Genomic DNA, 25,974 nt, shown 5'->3' on the forward strand with positions numbered 1-25,974 from the left:
AGTTGTGTCAAGTTGGCTGGATGTCCTTTGGGTATTGGACCATTCTTGATACACACGGGAAACTGTTGAGCGTGAAAAAAACCAGCAGCATTGCAGTTCTTAATCCAACGGAACGCACAAAAGACCACATCCCTCCTCCTAGCATCCAGCTGCCCCGCCCCTCCCAGTCTTTTCTCAGAGACAACAGCATATCAGGAGGCAGCCATTGTCTGAACTGAGAAGTGGGAGTGTTGGAGGATATTGACATTTAACATATTCAATAAATAATGTATAATTAACAAAAGGCTCTTAATTAATTAAAAAGACTCAATCTCCTCTGAAGCTTATGAAGGCAGCTCCAACAGATGCTCCCCGAGCACTGCACTGGCTCCATCAGATTAGGGGACAGTCTTATTCTCCAGAGAGAGAGACAAATGAAGAGACACACAAGATAAGCTTTACTTGTCCAAAAATATAAATACATTCTGTAAGTGGTTGTAGTTCAGTGGCACAGCACCCCTGCGAGACTGAGATTTCCACTAATCAGGCTTCTAAGGCAAGATACATAAGCATTGTAGAATAAATTCTCAAACACCATGCATTAACCCATTTTCCATTCAAGTTATGTACAGTACAGTTTCTCTAAAGAACACTATTAAAGAGTTTACTTTTTCTGTTGTGTTGCAATTGTATTCATGAAAAATAATAATCAGTAAAAGCACAATAAATCACATTAAGCGTTAAAAAGCCATCAAAACGTATTTACTTTTGTTGTACATTTACTTTATATGCTTATATTTTATTATTATTTGTCATTGTTGCATTGTCAAGACGAAACATGCAAATAAGCATTGCGTTGGACAGTGTATACCATTGTGTATCCTGTACATACGACTAATAAAACTTGACAACTGTGTACAAACCATCAGGGCTTTCACAGAATCCCAGCACGTAAAGCTTGAGTGATTCAGGAACAGAATTCATAACACTGACACTTTATTTCCTCATTATTTCTTCCATACCTGCAATTTCCCCTCCATACACTTGAGTGAAATTATGCATTTTCCCTTCCCAGGCACTGTCTTAGTCCAAAATGGCACCCTATTCCCTATGTAGCGCACTACTTCTTACCAGGGCCCTGGTCAAAAGCAGTGCACTAAATAGGGAATAGGTTGTCATTTCGGATGTACACTTATTTCTCCCCTCCACCGGCCTGCTCGCTGCACCTCATCACTCTGAGAGCTTCAGGTGCGGAGGGATATAATGAAAGGTGAAAGAGGATAGATTGATATTCTAGTCAGTCTACAGGGCTGTTGCCGGAGGCTGCTTTCATGTCTAATGCGACGACTGGCCCTCTGTAGCAGGCTTCAACCTCCCTGTTAAATATATAAGCCAACATCAGAGAGAGTGAGAGAGAGAGAGAGCATGGCAAGACTACGTAACTAGGCTACTGCCTGCCGGCCGAGAGTCAAAGAAGGTTACAGTCTGAAGAAACTGAAGCGGAAGACGTTTGGGGGTTTGGCATTGACGGATGGATTTAACAAAACCATAACTTAGCAAAGACATTCATGAGCAGGGAAAACGTGAAGATTAATAGACAATCCCACACTGGATTTGGTCAGTTGAGTGTCGCAATCACTGAAGGTGACAATATGCCGCTGTGTGTATCCCAAACTCACTGATCTCAGGTGACTGTCCAAGACTGTTCGAGATGGCCACGTACTGTATGGCTAGTCTTGCGAGCTCTGATCCAACGTTGCTATTTTGTGATTGTTTTGGCGATTATGTAACTTTGTTATTGCACAAAATGTATTATTTCTTGTGTTTTTGTTCTACTTTACTTTTTATTTCATATTGTATAGTACTACTGATATTGATTATACTCTCTGGTCTTGTTACCATTTGATCTGAACGAACCGTGCCTCTAGATGTTCATGTTAATTATCCTACATTATATTTGTTGAACATGACTGGCGTTGAGTCTATATTTAAGTAACTAAAAGTCTCAATGTTTGGCTACATTTTCTGCAGCCTCTCTCAGTCAATATGTATATGACCTACACTTTGACATGCAGGCTTTTTTATTTATGTACATGAAAAATAAATATTATTCAAACGTTGGCCTCTCTGATCCAATTCTGATTGGAGTAATTGTATGATATTGTGATTTTTCTTACTTGTTCATATGGACAACTTAAATCTTTTTTTTTACTAGTTCCCGGACAAGCGTACAAGGGTTAAAGTCGAGCCATGAGAGTGATTATTTTCTATAGCAAATCCAATTGAGGATGGTGGCAGTGGCACATCCACTTACTGCAGCCATTATGAGTGCAGGGAGGCATCCAATCCCTCCCTCTAACATAAGAGCAGAGTCCATTTCTATTATGCCTCTGTGAACACATTCCCCAGTGGTGCCTGCTGCCCTGCCTCCTGAACTCTCCAGTACTGTGATACATATGACCTCTTTTTGTAGTATTGTTGCTTGGATCCCATGTGGCTCAGTAAGTAGAGCATGGCGCTTGCGATGCCATGGTTGCGAGTTCAATTCCCTGGGGAACCAGTATGAAAATGTATGCATTCAGCAATGTAACTTACTCTGGATAAGAGTATCTGCTAAATTACTAAAACGTAAATGGATGGAAGCTTGATGAATGAATTTCACCCAACTGAAAAGTGATCTGGGATGCGACTGGAGCCCAAGGTGCCAATCAAAGATACCACTCTGTCTGGAGTAATTGAGCACCAAATGAGCACTTCTGGTTGAACGCACACAAGTTATGGATTTCATCTTCCATTTGATGAAGGTAATGATGGGGATAATGATGTTTATTGCATAATCTCCCAGAAAGTGCCTTGTCACTGAGGTCCTTACATATGACTGTCTGACAGAAAGAGCCTGTCCTTTTCAAAGAGCTTTAATGTCAATATAAGAGTCCCACAAGGCATAACTGTCCAAAAGCATGGCAGAACACATACAGTGCCTTCCCATAGTATTCACACCCCTCAACTTTTCCCACATTTTGTTGTTTTACAGTATGCATTTAAAATTGATTAAATTGAGATATCTTTGTCATTGGCCTACACACAATATCCCCATAATGTCAAAGTTGAGTTGAGTTTATTTTATTTTTACAGGGACAGTGCACATTAATCAACGTTTCAGTAAAAGTGCCGGTTTTAGCCAGCCGCCTAATTTTCAACCGCAGTCCCTGGGCAGGTTATTAAAAACAATTACAATATAGACAATCATTGAGCAGTGAGCACACGCAGAGCAACATAGGACAAGCAAGACATAGCATACAGACAGAGCAACATAGGACAAGCAAGACGTAGCATACAGACAGAGCAACATAGAACAAAAAGCAGCAAGACAAAATTCATAAAAGCAACAAAGTGTTTCCACACCTCACAAGCTACAGACATGGAAAGCGGCAATACACAGCTAGGGATTATGTTCACAAATCTGATTGAACTTTGGCCATGTCTTCATGCATTTTGTGAAAGTGTGATATGTGGTGCAGTTATGCGTGTCTGATGGCAGTGTATTCCAGACATGGGAAGCTCTCACTGAGAAAGCGGATTTACTAAAGGTGCTTTTCCTTAAGGGAACTATACAGTCACCTCTCATGGCAGACCTTGTGGATCTGCTGCCATTTGTTTGGGTTTTCTGTTTAACAAAAATACTGAGTGGAGGGGGAGCCAGGCCATTTAGGATCTTGAATACAAGACGGTGTATTGCACAAGATTTTCCCAACTCAGGAGCTCATGCTTTTCTGAGGATGTAACAGTGATGATGGCTATTGGGCTTCCTATCAAGCACTTTGAGAGCCTGTTTGTAGACAGACTGAATGGGTTTTAATGTTGTACAGCAAGCTTGGGCCCAACTAGTCAAGCAGTATGTTAAGTGGGGGAGTATCATAGATTTGAAGTACAGTTTTGCTACCTCTGTAGTCAAACAATTTAGTATAAATCGGAAATTAGCTAGGTTGAATTTGGTTCTGAATTACCTTTTTCACATGCTTTTTTAAAAGAGGTTGGAATCAAGTATGATGCCAAGGTACTTAAAATCAGATACCACCTGGAGCTTCTTCCCTGACACATAGACATCTGGCTCAGTAGCATCTGTTGCCCTCTTTGTGAAGAACATGCAAACAGTTTTTTTCACATTGAGATGCAAACACAAGTCACTGAGCCACTTTGTAACCTGGACCATTACAGTAGTGAGTTCTTGTGCAGCTTGTTGTTTGCTCTTTGCATGCACATATATCACTGTATCATCTGCATACATTTGAACTTCAGACCCAGTACAGAGAGAACGCAGATCATTAATGTACAGGCTGAACAGGAGGGGCCCCAGTATTGACCCTTGGGGCACACCCACATCATAGCTAAGAGTGGGCGACAGCTCATTGCTCACTCTAACACACAGTTCTGCCTTCAAAGTATGATTTCATCCATCTCAAGGCATCGGGGGAAAAGTTGAACTTGGACAATTTTGTGATGAGAATCTCATGGTTAACAGTATCAAAAGCCTTCCTTAGGTCCAGAAACACAGCCCCAACAACGCCCCCTTTGTCCATCTTGGACTTCACATTTTCCAGAAGAAAGCAATGGCCGTTTCTGTGGAGTGTTTCGCGCTGAAGCCAAACTGCATGGAGTGTAATGTGAAGGGGCTGTTGAGGTGGGCAATCAGTTGTTCTGCTACACACTTTTCAACAACCTTTGACACCACAGGTAGTATACTAATGGGCCTGTAGTTACTCACGTCAGCAGGGTCGCCCGATTTAAAGATGGCTGTTATTATGTCCGACTTCCATACCCTTGGAAACACCCCGAGACCAATAGATGTGTTGGTGACCTTAGTAATGGGGCCAATGAGTGACAATGTCATTTTTAAGAAAGGTAGTGGAATTATGTTTTTCAAAATGTTACCAAATTAATAAAAAATGTGAAGCTGAAATGTCTTGAGTAAATAAGTATTCAACCCCTTTGTTAAATTAATACAGGAGTAAACATTAGCTTCACAAGTCATAAGTTGCATGGACTCACTCTGTGTACAAAAATAGTGTTTAACATGATTTTTGAATGACTACCTCATCTCGGTACCCCACACAAACATTTATCTGTAAGGTCCCTCAGTTGAACAGTCAATATCAAACAGATTCAACCAGAAAGACCAGGGAGGTTTTCCAATGTCTCGCAAAGGGCAACTATTGGTAGATGGGTAATAATACATCCAGTCACTACAAAGATACAGACGCCCTTCCTACCTCAGTTGCTGGGGGGAAGGAAACCGCTCATGGATTTCACTATGAGGCCAATGGTGACTTTAAAACAGTCACAGGGTTTAAAGTCTGTGATAGGAGAAAACGGTGGATGGATCAACAACATTGTAGTTACTCCACAATACTAACCTAATTGACAGAGTGAAAAGGAAGCCTGTACAGAATAAAACTATTCCAAACCATGCATCCTGTTTGCAACATGGCACTAAAGTTATACTGCAAAGAATGTGCCAAAGCAATTAACTTTTTGTCCTGAATTCAAAGTGTTGCATTGGATTTGCCCCAAACATATAACTGTTAGCACTCTCCATATTTTCAAGCATAGTGGTGGCTGCATCATGTTATTGTTGTGATTGTAATAGTTAAGGACAGGGGAGTGTTTCCAGGATAAAAAGGAAACAGAAAGGAGCAAAACATAGAAAAAAATGTAGCCCACTTTGTAACAGCAAAATGTGGAAAAAATCTGAAGGCACTGTATGCGAATATTTTTTTAGACAAGGGTGGATTAACTGTGTTCTGAGTGCTAGGCACACAGTGGACAGATCACTGGGGGATCCTGGGCTGGGAGTGAAAGCAGCAGCTGCATCCCAAAGGGCAAACTATGCCCTATAAAGTGCACTAGTATGGGCCCTTGTCAAAAGTAGTGTACTTTAAAGAGAATAGGGTGCCTTTTGGGATGCAACCAGGAGAGGAGGGCGTTATGAGTCATCCACTGAGGGCGGCAGAGCAGAGGCCTGACTGACGAGGTGGTGTCTGACTGCAATATTGGAGATGGCTCTGAATCCCACCGAGAGGCAGGCTTTCTGAGCACATCTGAAGATTGACGGACACCCGCTGACTTCATTCAGAGAGCTCAGGGTTCTCTCCAACTGTAGTGTACAAGCTCTCTCTCGCACTAAGGCTGGAGGGCATGTACGTTTTTTAAAAGTAATTTTATAATAAGCAAAACTAAAGACAGAAAATGCACTGTTTGCAATACCAATATATTTAATCGCATACCCTCAGCCCTCTAAATAATTAATCATTGACTACATTAAAGGGGCAATCCTTAGTTGAAACAATAACGCAGGCAATCCACTTCTGTTTTGGTAAAAAGCGTAGGGATTGGCCCGGATAAATGTAAGCACTCTCAAATTCAGACAGAGCTATTGATGCAAGGACTAACCATCTAAGAAATAAAAAGTATAGTTTAAAGGGGTTAGAATATGTTGAGATTAACAGTCATTGTGTCACCTTAGATTGTAATAAACAGCAATTCTTACATTGCAGAATAGACAGAATTAATAATTATATAAGGTGAGGCAATTTCATTACTAACAGTTGAAGTCGGAAGTTTACATACACTTAGGTTGGAGTCATTCAAATTTGTTTTTCAACCACTCCACACATTTATTGTTAACAAACTATACAGTCGTGGCCAAAAGTTTTGAGAATGACACAAATATAAACTTTCACAAGGTCTGCTGCCTCAGTGTCTTTAGATATTTTTGTCAGATGCTTCTATGGAATATTGAAGTATAATTACAAGCATTTCATAAGTATCAAAGGCTTTTATTTGCAATTACATGACGTTGATGCCAAGAGTCAATATTTGCAGTGTTGACCCTTCTTTTTCAAGACCTCTGCAATCCACCCTGGCATGCTGTCAATTAACTTCTGGGCCACATCCTGACTGATGGCAGCCCATTCTTGCATAATCAATGCTTGGAGTTTGTCAGAATGTGGGTTTTTGTTTGTCCACCCGCCTCTTGAGGATTGACCACAAGTTCTCAATGGTATTAAGGTTTGGGGAGTTTCCTGGCCATGGACCCAAAATATCAATGTTTTGTTCCCCGAGCCACTTAGTTATCACTTTTGCCTTATGGCAAGGTGCTCCATCATGCTGGAAAAGGCATTGTTCGTCACCAAACTGTTCCTGGATGGTTCCTGGATGGTTGGGAGAAGTTGCTCTCGGAGGATGTGTTGTTACCATTCTTTATTCATGGCTGTGTCCTTAGGCAAAATTGTGAGTGAGCCCACTCCCGTGGCTGAGAAGCAACCCCACACATGAATGGTCTCAGGATGCTTTACTGCTGACATGACACAGGACTGATGGTAGCGCTCACCTTGTCTTCTCTGGACAAGCTTTTTTCCGGATGCCCCAAACAATCGGGAAGGGGATTCAGAGAAAATTACTTTACCCCAGTCCTCAGCAGTCTAATCCCTGTACCTTTTGCAGAATATCAGTCTGTCCCTGATGTTTTTCCTGGAGAGAAGTGGCTTCTTTGCTGCCCTTCTTGACAACAGGCCATCCTCCAAAAGTCGTCGCCTCGCTGTGCGTGCAGATGCACTCACACCTGCCTGCTGCCATTCCTGAGCAAGCTCTGTACTGGTGGTGCCGCGATCCCGCAGCTGAATCAACTTTAGGAGACGGTCCTGGCGCTTGCTGGACTTTCTTGGGCGCCCTGAAGCCTTCTTCACAACAATTGAACAGCTCTCCTTGAAGTTCTTGATGATCCGATAAATGGTTGATTTAGGTGCCCTTTCTGTGCAAAGCAATGATGACAGCATGTGTTTCCTTAAAGGTAACCATGATTAACAGAGGAAGAACAATGACTCCAAGCACCACCCTCCTTTTGAAGCTTCCAGTCTGTCATGCTGATTGAGTTTGAATAACAGAGTGATCTCCAGCCTTGTCCTCGTCAACACTCACACCTGTGTTACCGAGAGAATCACTGACATGATGTCAGCTGGTACTTTTGTGGCAGGGCTGAAATGCAGTGGAAATGTTTTTTGGGGATTCAGTTCATTTGCATGGCAAAGAGGAACTTTGAAATTAATTGCAATTCATCTGATCACTCTTCATAACATTCTGGAGTATATGCAAATTGCCATCATACACACTGAGGCAGCAAACTGTGAAAATTAATATTTGTGTCATTCAAAACTTTTGGCTACGATTGTAGTATTGGCAAGTCGGTTAGGACATCTACTTTGTGCATGAGAGATCATTTTTCCAACAATTGTTTACAGATTATTTCACTTATAATTCACTGTATCACAATTCCAGGGGGTTTAGAAGCTTCTGATTGGCTAATTGACATCATTTGATTCAATTGGAGGTGTACCTGTGAGTATTTCAAGGCCTACCTTCAAACTCAGTGCCTCTTTGCTTGACATCATGGGAAAATCAAAAGAAATCAGCCAAGACCCCAGAAAAAAAATAGTAGACCTCCACAAGTCTGGTTCATCCTTGGGAGCAATTTCCAAATGCCTGAAGGTACCACATTCATCTGTACAAACAATAGTACGCAAGTATAAACACCATAGGACCACGCAGCCGTCATACCGCTCAGGAAGGAGACGCGTTCTGTCTCCTAGAGATGAACATACTTTGGTGCGAAAAGTGCAAATGAATCCCAGAACAACAACAAAGGACCTTGTGAAGATGTTGGATCAAACAGGTACAAAAGTATCTATATCCACAGTAAAACGAGTCCTAAATCGACATAACCTGAAAGGCCACTCAGCTTGCAAGCCGAAGAACACCATCACAACTGTGAAGCACGGGGTGGCAGCATCATGCTGTGGGGACTTTGCTGCAGGAGGGTCTGGTGCACTTCACAAAATAGATGGCATCATGAGGTAGGAAAATTATGTGGATATAATGAAGCAAGACATCAGTCAGGAAGTTAAAGCTTGGTCGCAAATGGGTCTTCCAAATGGACAATGACCCCAAGCATACTTCTAAAGTTGTGGCAAAATGGCTTAAGGTCAACAAAGTCAATGTATTGGAGTGGCCATCACAAAGCCCTGACCTCAATCCTATAGAACATTTGTGGGCAGAACTGAAAAAGCGTGTGCGAACAAGGAGGCCTACAAACCTGACTCAGTTACACCAGCTCTGTCAGGAGGAATGGGCCAAAATTCACCCAACTTATTGTGGGAAGCTTGTGGAAGGCTACCCAAAACGTTTGACCCAAGTTAAACAATTTAAAGGCAATGCTACCAAATACTGAGTGTATGTAAATTTCTGACCCACTGGGAATGTGATGAAATAAATTAAAGCTGAAATAAATCATTCTCTACTATTATTCTGACATTTCACATTCTTAAAATAAAGTGGTGATCCTAACTGACCTAAAATAGGGAATTTTTAGTAGGATTAAATGTCAGGAATTATGAAAAACTGAGTTTAAATGTATTTGGTGTATGTAAACTTCCGACTTCAACTGTATACTGTGAAGCTATTTCATTACTTATACTGTGAGGGTATTGAATTACTTATACTGAGTTTACTCACTTTTTTACCCTAATCATAATGTCCAATGTCTGACGTGTTGGCCAACCATGTTTCATTAGGATGACATTTCATGCTTTTAACAACTGTATAGCCTTGCATGAAATACATGGCCCCAGGAACCACCTGGGGTAGGCCTATTTGGTTGCATGTAGTCTGGTCTATTGTGTATTCGTAACCCCCACCTCCCCCATCGATAGTGGCCATGTGTATACTAACAATACAATTCCGTTTAGCCATATATTTTTTACATCTCAGATTATAAACATTGGCGTCCCTCCAGTAGTTTTCTTCATCACAAACGAGTACTTCGTCGTCAGACATGTTTGTAAACTATTGTTTACTTCGTATAACTAATCTGTCATGCTAGGCTACTGTCCTCACATTTCCACCGCATTATTCTTTTTTTGCCTCCGATTGTGAATAAGGGCTTTACGTGTAGTTTTTACATAAAGGGATTCCGACGAGTGCGCACATGCGCAGTTGTTACCCATTTACATTGTTGTTGCAGTCGCCACAAAATAATCTCAATCGTTTTAGGTGGAAAAGTACACATCTGACTCAAAACCGATAGTACTATTGATCAAAAATAGCTAATTCGGCCATACGCTTTAAATAAAACAAAGAATGTATCCATAATTGGAAGATTTCTCAATCGCTTCTCAATCGCTCTTTGACTGACAACGGAGTAGAGCTAACAGCACATAGACACGTCACTTGACCCGTTTTTGCAGCTTTCCAGTTGTAGACTGTAGGGAAAGAGAGGAGAAAGCAAACTCTACCTAACCAGTTACAATGTATGGAATCACTTAAAATGTTGGATTTTAGGTCAACCCCCCCCCCCCCACCCCCCACCGCAAAGAGGGCCTTGAAGAAAGGTTTTAAATTATGAAACTAAGGTAAACAAACCTTCGTACTCATCAATAAAAATCTACATCAGTTTTAGCCCTTACAAAGACATGTCTTACCGTCTTTTATAAGGCATTGTTGAAGTGAAGAGAGAATGCAGGTGATAATGAAGGATGTGGTTCTTGAATTCAACCAGGGAAATTGCTGCGATGTTACCAAGGTCAGTGTTGCAGGAAATTGTGAAAGGTGTGTGTTTGAGTAGACTTGCAGGAAGGGAGTGAGGTTCCGCAGACCTTTAAGCTACTGCAGGGAGTCTGCAAATTAATATATATTTTTTTTAATGAATGTTGTTAGCAACAGAATAACCACATTTTGAATTACATACCTCCAGTAGAAAAGAGAATATAATAAATATCGCTTTGATGTCATACAAGCAAGCCAAACACCTGTGAGTCCAATAGTGCACTTCACACTTCCATATCATAAAAGTGATGGCATATACAGTGTCAATGTTTACGATCACTATGTTTGATGTACAGTTACCAGTTGACATGTCGTCATATCCTGGGTTGTTCTGAACAAAATGAGCCTGTTTATTTATTGTGAAGAAAATTTGCCGGACCTGAATCCACTTATGAGTCCTTTCTATGCCACCAACATGATGACCTGTTTCTCTGAATTGCCCTGCGAAAGCCTAACACTTTATTACTTAGCTTGTCATATTGGCAATAGAACAAGCTTTAAAATCATGCCCACCTGACCCAGATTGAATTATAATAGACTGTTTTTGGATTGCGTAAACAGTAACTGTGTGATGATTGGGATGCAGGGTTGTTCCAAACAAAACTACAAATGTGCTTGCTCTAGTTCCTCAACGGTACAGCTAGGAGAGCTCAAAAATTACTTATGAATCTTAAAATGAAATAGAAATTACTTAGGAACTGTGCACACTTTGGAGAGGTGTGTGGCCACTTGGAGATACCAGTTAGTTCTCTCACTCAAACCAGTGTCATTTTTTGTCTTATGTCGCACCTACCCTACATTTTCCACTAATATTCTTATACGTTACCGAATGTATCCAGAGTATTTTCAGATTGTGTTATTAACAAATGCAGCGAAAAGTACAATAAATGTAAAATGCACATCAAATCAAGAGTGTAATGTTTGGATTCAGTCTTGTGTCAGGTGAATGGTTGTGTCCTCAACTTTGGTCTAATAATAGTCCCATAATCTCCAAACTGTTCCCTTTCAACTGCTACCATGCATATGCTTTTAATATTTCTTCTGTAAGAAACATTTCAATTTAGCCCTAACCATATAGGCCAATTCCCATGAGTGTAAAGGGTTAACCAGCTAAACAGCTGCTCTTAGTGAAAATGTGTTTGGAGTTACCTGTCTAGCTAATAGGCTATGTCAGAGTTTACACTTCCTCTTCTAATTACAATGTGGCTGGTGAGGTCAAAATAATGAAAACCTATATACCAAATCTATTCATTTTAAAATGTTGATTACTTCTACTTGCCATTATCATTCACCTGATGAGAAAAAGTTAATAATTTTTTTGTTAATGTATGATGGGGGTCCCTTGGTCCCGATTTGCCTGGGAGGAGGTCCCTGGGCAAGAAAAGGTTGAAGGCCCCTGTTCTAAGGCAGTGTCAACACAACATTCTCTGTATGTTCTATTGGTGTTGTGTATGGCCTTCTAGTTATCAGACCAAGTCTCTAAGTTTTAATATAGGAGAAGTTTGTGGAGGAAAACAGACCTGAAAAACTGGATTTGCTTTAAGAGTTTGCTGCAAGCGAATCAATGATTACATGCTTCTATGGTTTGCAATGAATTGAATATCGATAAGGGGAAGCAGGGGTTTCATCTGCAACTCAACATTTGTAATTAGGCTAAATATCATTTCATTGCAACGCAAATGACTTCTGTAATGATGGAGTATACGAAATGGCACACTGAACATTGTTGAAATCTTCTGATTCAAAGATGGCAATCTGGACAATACCTTAGTATTGTTAACATGCACACAAAAGCAAAACATTTACTAAAACTTCTGATTCAAAAATGGCACTCTGGACAAGATCTTGGAATTGTTTAACATAGGCCTACCTAGATAAGGGAAGGACAGAACACTTTCCATTGACACGCATTCACATGCATGATGCAGTCACACACACACAAAACACAGACTGCGTCTCCCTGCCCAGTCCCCACCACATTCACCTTGAGCTGCTGGAGGGCAGACGGGCAAGGGGGCGGTGCTAGGCGGGCAATGCTATGTGGGCGGTGCTAGGTGGGCAGTAGCAGGTCTGTGAGCCTGCCTAGCAAGGACAGGAGGCAGCATGTAGACTGATAGACAGCCAGCGATTGCTCCGCTAAGGAATCACGCAGTTAAGACCGGGTTTACTCTCCTTTAGTCTGCCTTTTTGAATTCCCTTTGACAGTCAGCAACACTAGCCCGGGCCCAGAACAGCTACCAAGCCCAGGTACAAATGATGTATCTGTTGTGCGGAGGGAGATAAGGCATTGAACTGACAAGGAAGGATGGGAGTTTAAACTGAACCCCAATCACTAACACAGTCAGTACAAGGTCCTCACAAAAGAGTTGAGGTAATTCAATAGTGCTGCATTAGAAGTGTGAAAGTGGCTCTTTCATGGTGCAACACAGATATATGACTGCAGTTTGTGACTCATAGCTCCTCACAGAAAACAAATGAGTGCTTAGGAGTACGCCCCCTGAGATAGAAATTGCATTCTTCAGTCGTCCCCCAGTTAACTCTCTTTTAAAGTCCAATTCTCCCAGCAGTCAATATATCACCTAAGCTTTATTCTAGTCCACCATAAGTCTGCATTCGGCGAAAATAAACTAATCTCATAAGGTAGGAAAATGAAATAGGCCCACATTTTTAGGTCCCTAAGAAAATTCAATTGCAGATAAACAGGTATCCCATTTCCAAGATGAGAATGGCTCGCTGGCAGGAAGAAATCCATCTGTTCCCTTGCTTTCGCTTGAAAGTCGTTTCTCGATGCCGGCCATAAGAAACACTGCAGTTTTGAAGAACCATTCCACTTAGTTAGCATTAAGCTAGTGTTATTGGAGGGGTTAAAGGTCAAGGTTTGCTGATACTGATCACACTGCTTTAATGATCAAATTAAACAGTGTATAGAACTAATTGGTGGCAGTGTTGAGGCGTGGATATTAGACTGGTGGGAAAGGCATGGAAAGATTACCAATCACGTCATTAAATCTGGGTACATTACATTCAGCCACAGAAAAAACACCATCAGGCAGAATAATTATGCTACATAGCCTAATATTAAGCGCTTTTACTGGTTGTCTCTCCTCACAAACACCCACAGCCAAACACAGCCCCTGAGCGCCGCCCCCTTCCATTACAAAGGTTGGATTTTCAAATCTAAACAATGAGCAGTCTGTAACCCTGAGGGAAAAATATATATTTGAGAGGACTAGGGATGTGGATCTTTCTCTTTGAAGACGATTCGATACGTATCTATAGTAGACACACAAGTGATATGATACAGGAACTATACGTTCTCATTCGGAAACGTTTCGGTTTGAGACTAGGCATCTACCACCCCACTACCACTATCAGATTAGGGCCATATAGGAGACTAGACATCTACCACTATCAGATTAGGGGGGGGGACAATGTAGCTTGTGTTCCCCCCCCCCCCACTTTGGTTCTGAAATCACCATCACCCACTAATTAACTTGTCATTTTTGTGTTTGAGCTAGTAATGTATCAATATTTACCGTTTACAAATTAGCTATGACATAGCCAATGAATATATAGCACAACTTTAGATTTCTCCCCCAATCTCAAAATCGAAAGGTTTGGAACATTTGGACATTTTTAATGGAGCGATCTTTTCTTCTCCTCTCGCTTCGGCAATGCAGTGCACCTCGTAAAAGTGATTGCTGTCCTCATTATGAAATTATCAACTTTACCCTGCATATCTAACCATTACCATATACACTGACTGTTTAAAGCAAAACTACCAAAACTATTGCTGATGGTGAACCTGATCAAAATAAAAATCTATTGTAAGCCCCGTTCAGCAGTTATACAGCAGGTATAGCCAGATGAGAGTTGTCTCCGGTAGCTCACTTTAATTCCGGTAAAACGCAACAACGCCATGATTAACAATAACCTAGAAAATTACATAGGTTGTCACTCAACTAATAAAGCCTAATATCACGCAAGCCATTTTAGCATTTGAATGCTAAAGGTGCCGTGCGCGAAGCTGGGCAGTTTGACTAGGCTACTGATATTGCCTGGGTTGTTCGGCATGCAAAATGACTTGCAGATCAATGACTGTCAACACAGTTACATGCAGATCGACACTGAAGGAGAGGACACTTCAGTTGTCATAAAATATTAGGCATTGTCAGAAGGTAGAATGTAATATGAGCAAGAAAAACTAATTGTGAACCAGCGATTCGTAATGTTTGAATACATTTTCTGACCAACGCATGCTACATTTGGATCGCTTTGGGGTCCGCGTACTGATGCACTTGTATCTTTTAAACATTTGAAAAAGGGACCGATGCATATCGGTGAATCGTTACATTCCCAGAGAGAACCAATCAAAACCGTTGCACAATATTTTAGTGAATATTGCATTAACAAACTGCCTCCTTCCCAGACCAGTGTGTCACGACTCTCTGTGCACTGAGTCACTTAGGTCCCGTCAGCCAGGCTAATTCAGGAGGGCTTCTCAACTAAAAAGGGCATCTCCATAGTTTTTCAGAAGAACAACATTTCCTCAATAAATTCAATAGTTCAAGAGCTGTTAAGAGTAATCTGAACTTTTGCCCTTTGGAAAAAGATGACAGTCTAGAATTTACACATAAGAACCTCGAACTCCGACCACATACCAGACAATGGTTTCCCGCTTTGGGCAAATCAATTTCAGACAAATCCATTCAAACAGGCTATAATAATGTTGAAGATCTGCTAAGTAAATGGAGTAAGGTGGTGGCTAACAAAGTTCAATGACAACTGCACCAATTTGGTGACCCAATGCTGTTGTGTGCTTAAGAGCCACTTGACATGTAGAGCACGTGACTGCAGATGGCTATGCGTGTGTGCGCAAGTGTGTGTGCATATGTGGGTGGGGGTTATTAGGGGCCTCAGCACACAGCTCAATTAAAACCAGTGAGTGAGCACATCTAGCTGGTGTGAAAGAGCATTCAGTGTCACTCTTCATTAAGTCCAGATCTTTTCCACATCTACTGTCAGCCATTTGAAATGACCAGAGGGCTCTCCATCGCCTCCAACTGAACCCTCTCTCATACTCCAGTCTGCTAATGGGCCCTTAACTTAGACCAGAGCTAAGGCAAATCTAATCTAAAACCTCATCTTCCACTCAGCAAATGCTTTTTTGCCTCCTAGGAGTCCATTTTCCAGTCCCATCCACTTCACTGCAAAATGCTCAAATAAAACAGAGCGACTTGATAAGTCCTTTGTATTCTAACAAAACACAGGCTATTGCGGTTAATGCAAAACTATTTCCCAAACAAAATTAAATAGATAGTCCAATATAGTCCCATGTAAAGGGAAAATTGCACATTAAATGAGCAGAGCTGGAAACATGAGGGAGGCGGGAGTCGGGACACAATCCAGCCGCACAGCAATAGACAAAAGCCATCACACAGCTTTGGCCTCTCATTGAAATATCATTGAAGGAATTTCCGGCAAACATGCCATGAAGTGGAGAGCTGCGCCACTGTGAATGAATAAACCAGATTCCAATTCCCCCCTGTTTCATGTTGGCTCGAACAGAGATATGGCTGTATGCAGAGGCTCTGGAGCAGATGGCCTCAGCAGCTGAACCAAGACAGTGAGTGAGGCAGGCATAATTCCAATCAAATCAAATGTTATTTGTCACATGTGCCGAATACAACAGGTGTAGTAGACCTTACAGTGAAATGCTTACTTACAAGCCCTTAACCAACAATGCAGTTAAGAAAAATACGTGTAAAAATAAAAAATGTAAGTAACAAATAATTAAAGAGCAGCAGTAAAATAACAGTAGTGAGGCTATATACAGGGTGTACCGGTACAGAGTCCTGTGCAGGGGGGCACCAGTTAGTTGAGGTAATATGTACATGTAGGTAGAGTTAAAGTCACTATTCATAGATAATAAACAGTGTAGCAGCAGTGTAAAAGAGGGGGGGGGGGGAACGGGGGGCAATGCAAATAGTCTGGGTAGCCATTTGATTAGCTGTTCAGGAGTCTTATGGCTTGGGGGGGTAGAAGCTGTTGAGAAGCCATTTGGACCTAGACTTGGCGCTCCAGTACCGCTTGCCGTGCAGTAGCAGAGAGAACAGTCTATGACTAGGGTGGCTGGTGTCTGACAATTTGTTGGGCCTTCCTCTGACACCGCCTGGTAGAAGTCCTGGATGGCAGGAAGCTTGGCCACTGTGATGTACTGGGCCGTACGCACTACCCTCTGTAGTGCCTTGCGGTCAGAGGCCGAGCAGTTGCCATACCAGGCAGTGATGCAACCAGTCAGGATGCTCTCGATGGTGCAGCTGTAGAACTTTTTCAGGATCTGAGGACCCATGCCAAATCTTTTCAGTCTCCTGAGGGGGAATAGGCTTTGTTGTGCCATTTTCACAACTGTCTTGGTGTGTTTGGACCATGATAGTTTGTTGGTGAAGTAGACACCAAGGAACTTGAAGCTCTCAACCTGCTCCACTACAGCCCAGTCGATGAGAAGGGGGGCGTGCTCGGTCCTCCTTTTCCTGTAGTCCACAATCATCTCCTTTGTCAAGATCACGTTGAGGGAGAGGTTGTTATCCTGGCACCACACGGCCAAGTCTATGAACTCCTCCATATAGGCTGTCTCATCGTTGTTGGTGATCAGGCCTACCACTGTTGTGTCATCGGCAAACTTAATGATGGTGTTGAAGTCGTGCCTGGCCACGCAGGCATGAGTGAACAGGGAGTACCGGAGGGGACTGAGCATGCACCCCCGGGGGTGACCCCCGTGTTGAGGATGAGTGTGTCGGATGTGTTGTTACCTACACTTACCACTTGGGGGCGGCCCATCAGAATGTACAGGATCCAATTGCAGAGGGAGGTGTTTAGTCCCAGGGTCCTTAGCTTAGTGATGAGCTTTGAGGGCACTATGGTGTTGAACGCTGAGCTGTAGTCAATGAACAGTGTTCTCACATAGGTGTTCCTTTTGTCCAGGTGGGAATGGGCAGTGTGGAGTGCAATAGAGATTGCATCATCTGTGGATCTGTTGGGGCGGTATGGAAATTGGAGTGGGTCTAGGGTTTCTGGGATAATGGTGTTGATGTGAGCCATGACCAGCCTTTCAAAGCACTTAATGGCTACAGACGTGAGTGCTACGGGTCGGTAGTCATTTAGGCAGGTTACCTTAGTGTTCTTGGGCACAGGTTGAAAATGTCAGTGAAGACACTTGCCAGTTGGTCAGCGCATGCTAGGAGTACACGTCCTGGTAATCTGTCTGGCCCTGCAGCCTTGTGAATGTTGACCTGTTTAAAGGTCTTACTCACATCGGCTACAGAAAGCGTGATCACAGAGTCATCCGGAACAACTAATGCTCTCACGCATGTTTCAGTGTTGATTGCCTCAAAGCGAGCATAGAAGTAATTTAGCCCCTCTGATAGGTTTGTGTCACTGGGCAGCTCGCGACTGTGCTTCCCTTTGTAGTCTGTAGTAGTTTGCAAGCCCTGCCACATCCGACGAGCATCGGAGCCGGTGGAGTACGATTCAATCTTAGTCCTGTATTGAAGCTTTGCTTGTTTGATGGTTCGTTGGAGGTCATAGCGGGATTTCTTATAAGCTTCCGGGTTAGAGTCCCGTTCCTTGAAAGCAGCAGCTCTACCCTTTAGCTCAGTGCGAATGTTGCCTGTAATCAATGGCTTCTGGTTGGGGTATGTACGTACGGTCACTGTGGGGACGACCTCATCGATGCACTTATTGACAAAGCCAGTGACTGATGTGGTGTACTCCTCAATGCCATCGGAAGAATCCCGGAACATATTCCAGTCTGTGCTAGCAAAACAGTCCTGTAGCTTAGCATCTGCTTCATCTGACCACTTTTTTATTGAACAAGTCACTGGAGCTTCCTGCTTTTCTTTTTGCTTGTAAGCAGGAGGATATAATTATGGTCAGAGTCGCCAAATGGAGGGCAAGGGAGAGCTTTGTACGCGACTCTGTGTGTGGAGTAAAGGTGGTGTAAGAGTTTTTTTCCCCTCTGATTGCACATTTAACATGCTAGACAGGGCTCTAACTCCACAATGAAATAGGGTGCAGGCCAGGCAGCAGGCTGTTAGCCAACCTGCCAGCTTAGTGGAGTCTGCCACTAGCATAGTCAGTGTAGTCAGCTCAGCCATCCCCATTGAGACTGTGTCTGTGCCTCGACCTAGGTTGGGCAAAACTAAACATGGCGGTGTTTGCCTTAGCAATCTCATTAGGATAAAGACCTCCTCCATTCCTGCCATTATTGAAAGAGATTGTGATACCTCACATCTCAAAATAGGGTTACTTAATGTTAGATCCCTCACTTCAAAGGCAGTTATAGTCAATGAACTAATCACTGATCACAATCTTGATGTGATTGGCCTGACTGAAACATGGCTTAAGCCTGATGAATTTACTGTGTTAAATGAGGCCTCACCTCCTGGTTACATTAGTGACCATATCCCCCGTGCATCCCGCAAAGGCGGAGGTGTTGCTAACATTTACGATTGCAAATTTCAATTTACAAAAAAGAAAATGACGTTTTCGTCTTTTGAGCTTCTAGTCATGAAATCTATGCAGCCTACTCAATCACTTTTTATAGCTACTGTTTACAGGCCTCCTGGGCCATATACAGTGATCCCTCGCCACTTCGCGGTTCACTTATCGCGGATTCGCTATTTCGCGGATTTTCATAATGCATTTTTTTTTTTTTTTGGTGCATTGTGCTCTGCATTCTGATTCGCTAAAAACTCACTCCCGCTTCTTGTATCAAAACATGCTACGAATTGTGCTATCATTTTGTCGTCTCGTGCAGTTATGTGTACGTACATAAAACAGCTTGGCAAATTTACATTAAGTTGGCCAAATTATCTTGTAATTTCGAACATCTCCTAAACCCATAATGTCGACGAAACGGCCTACACGTGAGTCACTGTATTTGTATACATGTAATAGTTGCTAATTGTAAAAAAAAAAAAAGTTTTCTATTTCGCGGATTTCACTTATCGCGGGTCATTTTCGGAACGTAACCCCCGCGATAAACGAGGGATTACTGTACAGCGTTCCTCTCTGAGTTCCCTGAATTCCTATCGGACCTTGTAGTCATAGCAGATAATATTCTAATTTTTGGTGATTTTAATATTCATATGGAAAAGTCCACAGACCCACTCCAAAAGACTTTCGGAGCCATCATCGACTCAGTGGGTTTTGTCCAACATGTCTCTGGACCTACTCACTGCCACAGTCATACTCTGGACCTAGTTTTGTCCCATGGAATAAATGTTGTAGATCTTAATGTTTTTTCTCATAATCCTGGACTATCGGACCACCATTTTATTACGTTTGCAATCGCAACAAATAATCTGCTCAGACTCCAACCAAGGAGCATCAAAAGTCGTGTTATAAATTCCCAGACAACTCAAAAATTCCTTGATGCCCTTCCAGACTCCTTCTGCCTACCCAAGGACCTCAGAGGACAAAAATCAGTTAACCACCTAACTGAGGAACTCAATTTAACCTTGCGCAATACCCTAGATGCAGTTGCACCCCTAAAAACGAAAAACATTTGTCATAAGAAACTAGCTCCCTGGTATACAGAAAATACCCGAGCTCTGAAGCAAGCTTCCAGAAAATTGGAACGGAAATGGCGCCACACCAAACTGGAAGTCTTCCGACTAGCTTGGAAAGACAGTACCGTGCAGTATCGAAGAGCCCTCACTGCTGCTCGATCATCCTACTTTTCCAACTTAATTAAGGAAAATAAGAACAATCCAAAATTTATTTTTGATACTGTTGCAAAGCTAACTAAAAAGCAGCATTCCCCAAGAGAGGATGGCTTTCACTTCAGCAGTAATAAATTCATGAACTTCTTTGAGGAAAAGATCATGATCATTAGAAAGCAAATTACGGACTCCTCTTTAAATCTGCGTATTCCTCCAGGGCTTAGCTGTCCTGGATCTGCACAGCTCTGCCAGGGCCTGGGATCGGGAGAGACACTTAAGTGTTTTAGCACTATATCTCTTGACACAATGATGAAAATAATCATGGCCTCTAAACCTTCAAGCTGCATACTGGATCCTATTCCTACTAAACTACTGAAAGAGCTGCTTCCTGTGCTTGGCCCTCCTATGTTGAACATAATAAACGGCTCTCTATCCACCGGATGTGTACCAAACTCACTAAAAGTGGCAGTAAAAGCCTCTCTTGAAAAAGCCAAACCTTGACCCGGAAAATTTAAAAAACTATCGGCCTATATCGAATCTTCCATTCCTCTCAAAAATTTTAGAAAAAGCTGTTGCGCAGCAACTCACTGCCTTCCTGAAGACAAACAATGTATACGAAATGCTTCAGTCTGGTTTTAGACCCCATCATAGCACTGAGACTGCACTTGTGAAGGTGGTAAATGACCTTTTAATGGCGTCAGACCGAGGCTCTGCATCTGTCCTCGTGCTACTAGACCTTAGTGCTGCCTTTGACACCATCGATCACCACATTCTTTTGGAGAGACTGGAAACCCAAATTGGTCTACACAGACAAGTTCTGGCCTGGTTTAGATCTTATCTGTCGGAAAGATATCAGTTTGTCTCTGTGAATGGTTTGTCCTCTGACAAATCAACTGTACATTTCGGTGTTCCTCAAGGTTCCGTTTTAGGACCACTATTGTTTTCACTATATATTTTACCTCTTGGGGATGTTATTTGAAAACATAATGTTAACTTTCACTGCTATGCGGATGACACGCAGCTGTACATTTCAATGAAACATGGTGAAGCCCCAAAATTGCCCTCGCTAGAAGCCTGTGTTTCAGACATAAGGAAGTGGATGGCTGAAAACTTTCTACTTTTAAACTCGTACAAAACAGAGATGCTTGTTCTAGGTCCCAAGAAACAAAGAGATCTTCTGTTAAATCTGACAATTAATCTTGATGGTTGTAAAGTCGTCTCAAATAAAACTGTGAAGGACCTCGGCGTTACTCTTGACCCTGATCTCTCTTTTGACGAACATATCAAGACTGTTTCAAGGACAGCTTTTTTCCATCTACGTAACATTGCAAAAATCTGAAATTTTCTGTCCAAAAATGATGCAGAAAAATTAATCCATGCATTTGTTACTTCTAGGTTAGCCTCTTATGGCTCAAATATCAGCAGTGAGTATCAGCAGTGGAAAGAGGTGGCCATTTCAAACGGCCTCGTACTCAATTCTTGCTCGTACAATATGCATATTATTATTACTTTTGGATAGAACACACTGTCTAGTTTCTAAAACAGGTTTAGACTACTGCAATGCTCTACTTTCCGGCTACCCGGATAAAGCACTAAATAAACTTCAGTTAGTGCTAAATACGGCTGCTAGAATCCTGACTAGAACCAAGAAATTTGATCATATTACTCCAGTGCTAGCTTCCCTACACTGGCTTCCTGTTAAGGCAAGGGCTGATTTCAAGGTTTTACTGTTAACCTATAAAGCGTTACATGGGCTTGCTCCTACCTATCTTTCCGAGTTGGTCCTGCCGTACATACCTACACGTACGCTACGGTCACAAGACGCAGGCCTCCTAATTGTCCCTAGAATTTCTAAGCAAACAGCTGGAGGCAGGGCTTTCTCCTATAGATCTCAATTTTTATGGAATGGTCTGCCTACCCATGTGAGAGACGCAGACTCGGTCTCAACCATTAAGTCTTTACTGAAGACTTATCTCTTCAGTAGGTCATATGATTGAGTGTAGTCTGGCCCAGGAGTGTGAAGGTGAACGGAAAGGCTCTGGAGCAACGAACCGCCCTTGCTGTCTCTGCCTGGCCGGTTCCCCTCCACTGGGATTCTCTACCTCTAACCCTATTACAGGGGCTGAGTCACTGGCTTACTGGTGCTCTTTCATGCCGTCCCTAGGAGGGGTGCGTCACTTGAGTGGGTTGAGTTACTGACGTGATCTTCCTGTCTGGGTTGGTGCCCCCCCCTTGGTTTGTGCTGTGGTGGAGATCTTTGGGGGCTATACTCGGCCTTGTCTCAGGATTGTAAGTTGGTGGTTGAAGATATCCCTCTAGTGGTGCGGGGGCTGTGCTTTGGCAAAGTGGGTGGGGTTATATCCTTCCTGTTTGGCCCTGTCCGGGGGTATCATCGGATGGGGCCACAGTGTCCCCTGACCCCTCCTGTCTCAGCCTCCAGTATTTATGCTGCAGTAGTTTGTGTCGGGGGGCTAGGGCCAGTTGGTTATATCTGAAGTACTTCTCCTGTCTTATCCAGTGTCCTGTGTGAATTTAAGTATGCTCTCTCTAATTCTCTCCTTCTCTCTTTCTTTCTCTCTCTCGGAGGACCTGAGCCCTAGGACCATACGTCAGGACTACCGGCATGATGACTCCTTGCTGTCCCCAGTCCACCTGGCCTTGCTGCTGTCCCAGTTTCAACTGTTCTGCCTGCGGTTATGGAACCCCTACCTGTCCCAGACCTGCTGTTTTCAACTCTTAATGATCGGCTATGAAAAGCCAACTGACATTTATTCCTGATTATTATTTGACCATGCTTGTCATTTATGAACATTTTGAACATCTTGGCTCTCTCTAATTCTCTCCTTCTCTCTTTCTTTCTCTCTCTCGGAGGAACTGAGCCCTAGGACCATACGTCAGGACTACCGGCATGATGACTCCTTGCTGTCCCCAGTCCACCTGGCCTTGCTGCTGTCCCAGTTTCAACTGTTCTGCCTGCGGTTATGGAACCCCTACCTGTCCCAGACCTGCTGTTTTCAACTCTTAATTATCGGCTATGAAAAGCCAACTGACATTTATTCCTGATTATTATTTGACCATGCTTGTCATTTATGAACATTTTGGCCATGTTCTGTTATAATCTCCACCCGGCACAGCCAGAAGAGGACTGGCCACCCCTCATAGCCTGGTTCCTCTCTAGGTTTCTTCCTAGGTTTTGGCCTTTCTAGGGAGTTTTTCCTAGCCACCGTGCTTCTACACCTGCATTGCTTGCTGTTTGGGGTTTTAGGCTGGGTTTCTGTACAGCACTTCGAGATATTAGCTGATGTACGAAGGGCTATATAAAATAAACTTGATTGATTGGTAGAAATTAGGTAAAACAGATTAAAGTTTCCCTGCATTAAAGTCCCCGGCCATTAGGAGCACCACCTCTGGATGAGTGTTTTCCTGTTTGCTTATGGCCATATACAGCTCCCTGAGTGCGGTCTTAGTGTCAGCATCGGTTTGTGGTGGTAAATAGGCAGCTACGAAGAATATACATGAGAACTCTCTTAGTAAATAGTGTGGTCTACAGCTTATCATGAGATACTCTACCTCGGGCGAGCAAAAGCAAGACTTCACTAGATTTCGCGCACCAGCTGTTGTTTACAAATATAGACAGACATCGACATCCCGCTAACAAGAGACTGGGCGATCTATGATCTGTAATAAAGGCTTCAGATAGTACTGGTTGGAAGTCGAAACAGGGTTTACCAGGGGAGGTAACCCAGTCATTCATGGTTAACATTTCATACAGGACAAAAACAGGCTTCAGCACAAAGAGATCTGTGATAGTAGCTGGGACTGGGGCTGTTCCCTGCTCCTGCCATGACCAGACAAGACAGATGAACAGTGGTGGGAGAAATGTGAAGACTGACAGAACTGCTAGAAACCTTCACTCTCTACTCTGTTATCAGGCATTTAATGTGAACATACAGAGCTAGTTTCCCACTGATCCAGCACGGTGCAGATCTAGTTAATTGCACCATACCCTTCGGCGGAGACATTACAGGGCAGAGGGTGCAGGGCCTTGAATGGGAGGTTAAATAGCTTTTGGAGAATAAAAACACTTGTCCTTGGCCTTTTCAGAAAATTGTAGTACATGAGCAGCATTCTAACAAACACAAATATAGATGTGGCTGCTCAATATGACTAGATTTACTAGTATAATCTGATAAAAATCTAGTCGTTATTTGATTTTCTAGAGAAATCTAGTTATCAATCTGCTCATTTATAGAACTAGTAGTAAAAAGGCTTTTTAGATATTATACTTGTGATCTGTGAATAATCAATCAGATTATTGAGTGAACTTTACAGGAATACACTCCCATAGAAACATCGGCCATTTCCACAGTTTCTTTTTGTTGATTATTTAGAGTACCATAAATATTCTCACTGATTAAAGGGGTTGATTTTCAAATCAAAGCTTTGATAATTCCACTTTTTCTTTTAATGGTGATAAGAGGCATCTACAAAGCCCTTTGGTACGAAGGCAGTCAAACTACAGTAACTAAAAGCACTACAAGCAATGGAAACTGGAATTAGTAGAACAGTGTAGGAAGCAAATGTACCCATCATCACTTTATGAAAGCGCATTAATACTTCAAAATGAATAATACAGATTTGTTTCAAAGTGAGAAAACAATCGGAGACTAAAATGTCATCGGAAGTTTATCTATCCTGTTGTTTCGATTAGACCTTAGATGAGTCACTAAGTCACGAATTAGGCTCTGCAGATTTTGCTGTGAGGAGGCAGAGTCATTAGATCATTTATTTTGGTATTGTCCATATGTAGCGTGTTTTTGGTCACAGGTCCAGGAATGGCTGAAGAATTGCAACATTTGCCTAGAACTAACGCTGCCGATAGCAATACTGGGTGATTTGAAAAGCCATAGTCAATCAATCAATAATATAATTATTATTTTAGCAAAAATGTTTATTTATCATTTACAATCTGTAGAAGCTTTGAGAATAGAAAGGCTCAGTACTTTTGTCAAGCATCACAGCACAGTTGAAAATATATGGCAAATTGAAATCCAAAATGGATGGTGTTAAGAGATAGATGGGAGGGGTTGAATGGAGCTGAAGGGTGGGACCAATAAGATAACCAATGTAAAACATACGGGGTCTGTAAAATGTATATCGGTTCAGAAATTGTGAAATAGCACAGTTACAAATAGAACATTTGAAATAGATGAAGGACTAAAAACAAACAAAATATAACTATTGTAAAATAGATTGTGTCTGTAAAATGTGTATAATATGTATAAACCGAAGGTAGAAGCCTAAGTGTTATTGTTTATTAGTTTACTGCAATTGGGGGAAGGGTGGTAGGGTTTGCGGGGAATAATAAAGGTATATTCTAAAAAAAGTATGTATGTTTATATAGGTATGTGTATGTATATATGTATGCATTGTGTATGGATATATATATATATATATATATATATATATATATATATATATATATATATATATATACCCCAAAAAATATATGGGGGATTGGAAATGCTGACAATTACATTGATGGAAGCAACAATCTATCCACAATATTAAGCTGATACACCCCTTAATTTAAAACAATTAAATAATTTTAAGT

At 42.1% G+C, this 25,974-nt stretch overlaps 1 pseudogene; it reads right to left on the reverse strand.

Annotated features, from left to right (window-relative positions):
- LOC139555847 (mRNA-capping enzyme-like) overlaps positions 1 to 25,974 on the reverse strand; it is a 143,060-nt pseudogene that overhangs the window by 66,268 nt on the left and 50,818 nt on the right.

The sequence above is a fragment of the Salvelinus alpinus genome, chromosome 27, assembly GCF_045679555.1.
Source record: "Salvelinus alpinus chromosome 27, SLU_Salpinus.1, whole genome shotgun sequence".
In the NCBI taxonomy this organism is placed as follows: domain Eukaryota; kingdom Metazoa; phylum Chordata; class Actinopteri; order Salmoniformes; family Salmonidae; genus Salvelinus; species Salvelinus alpinus.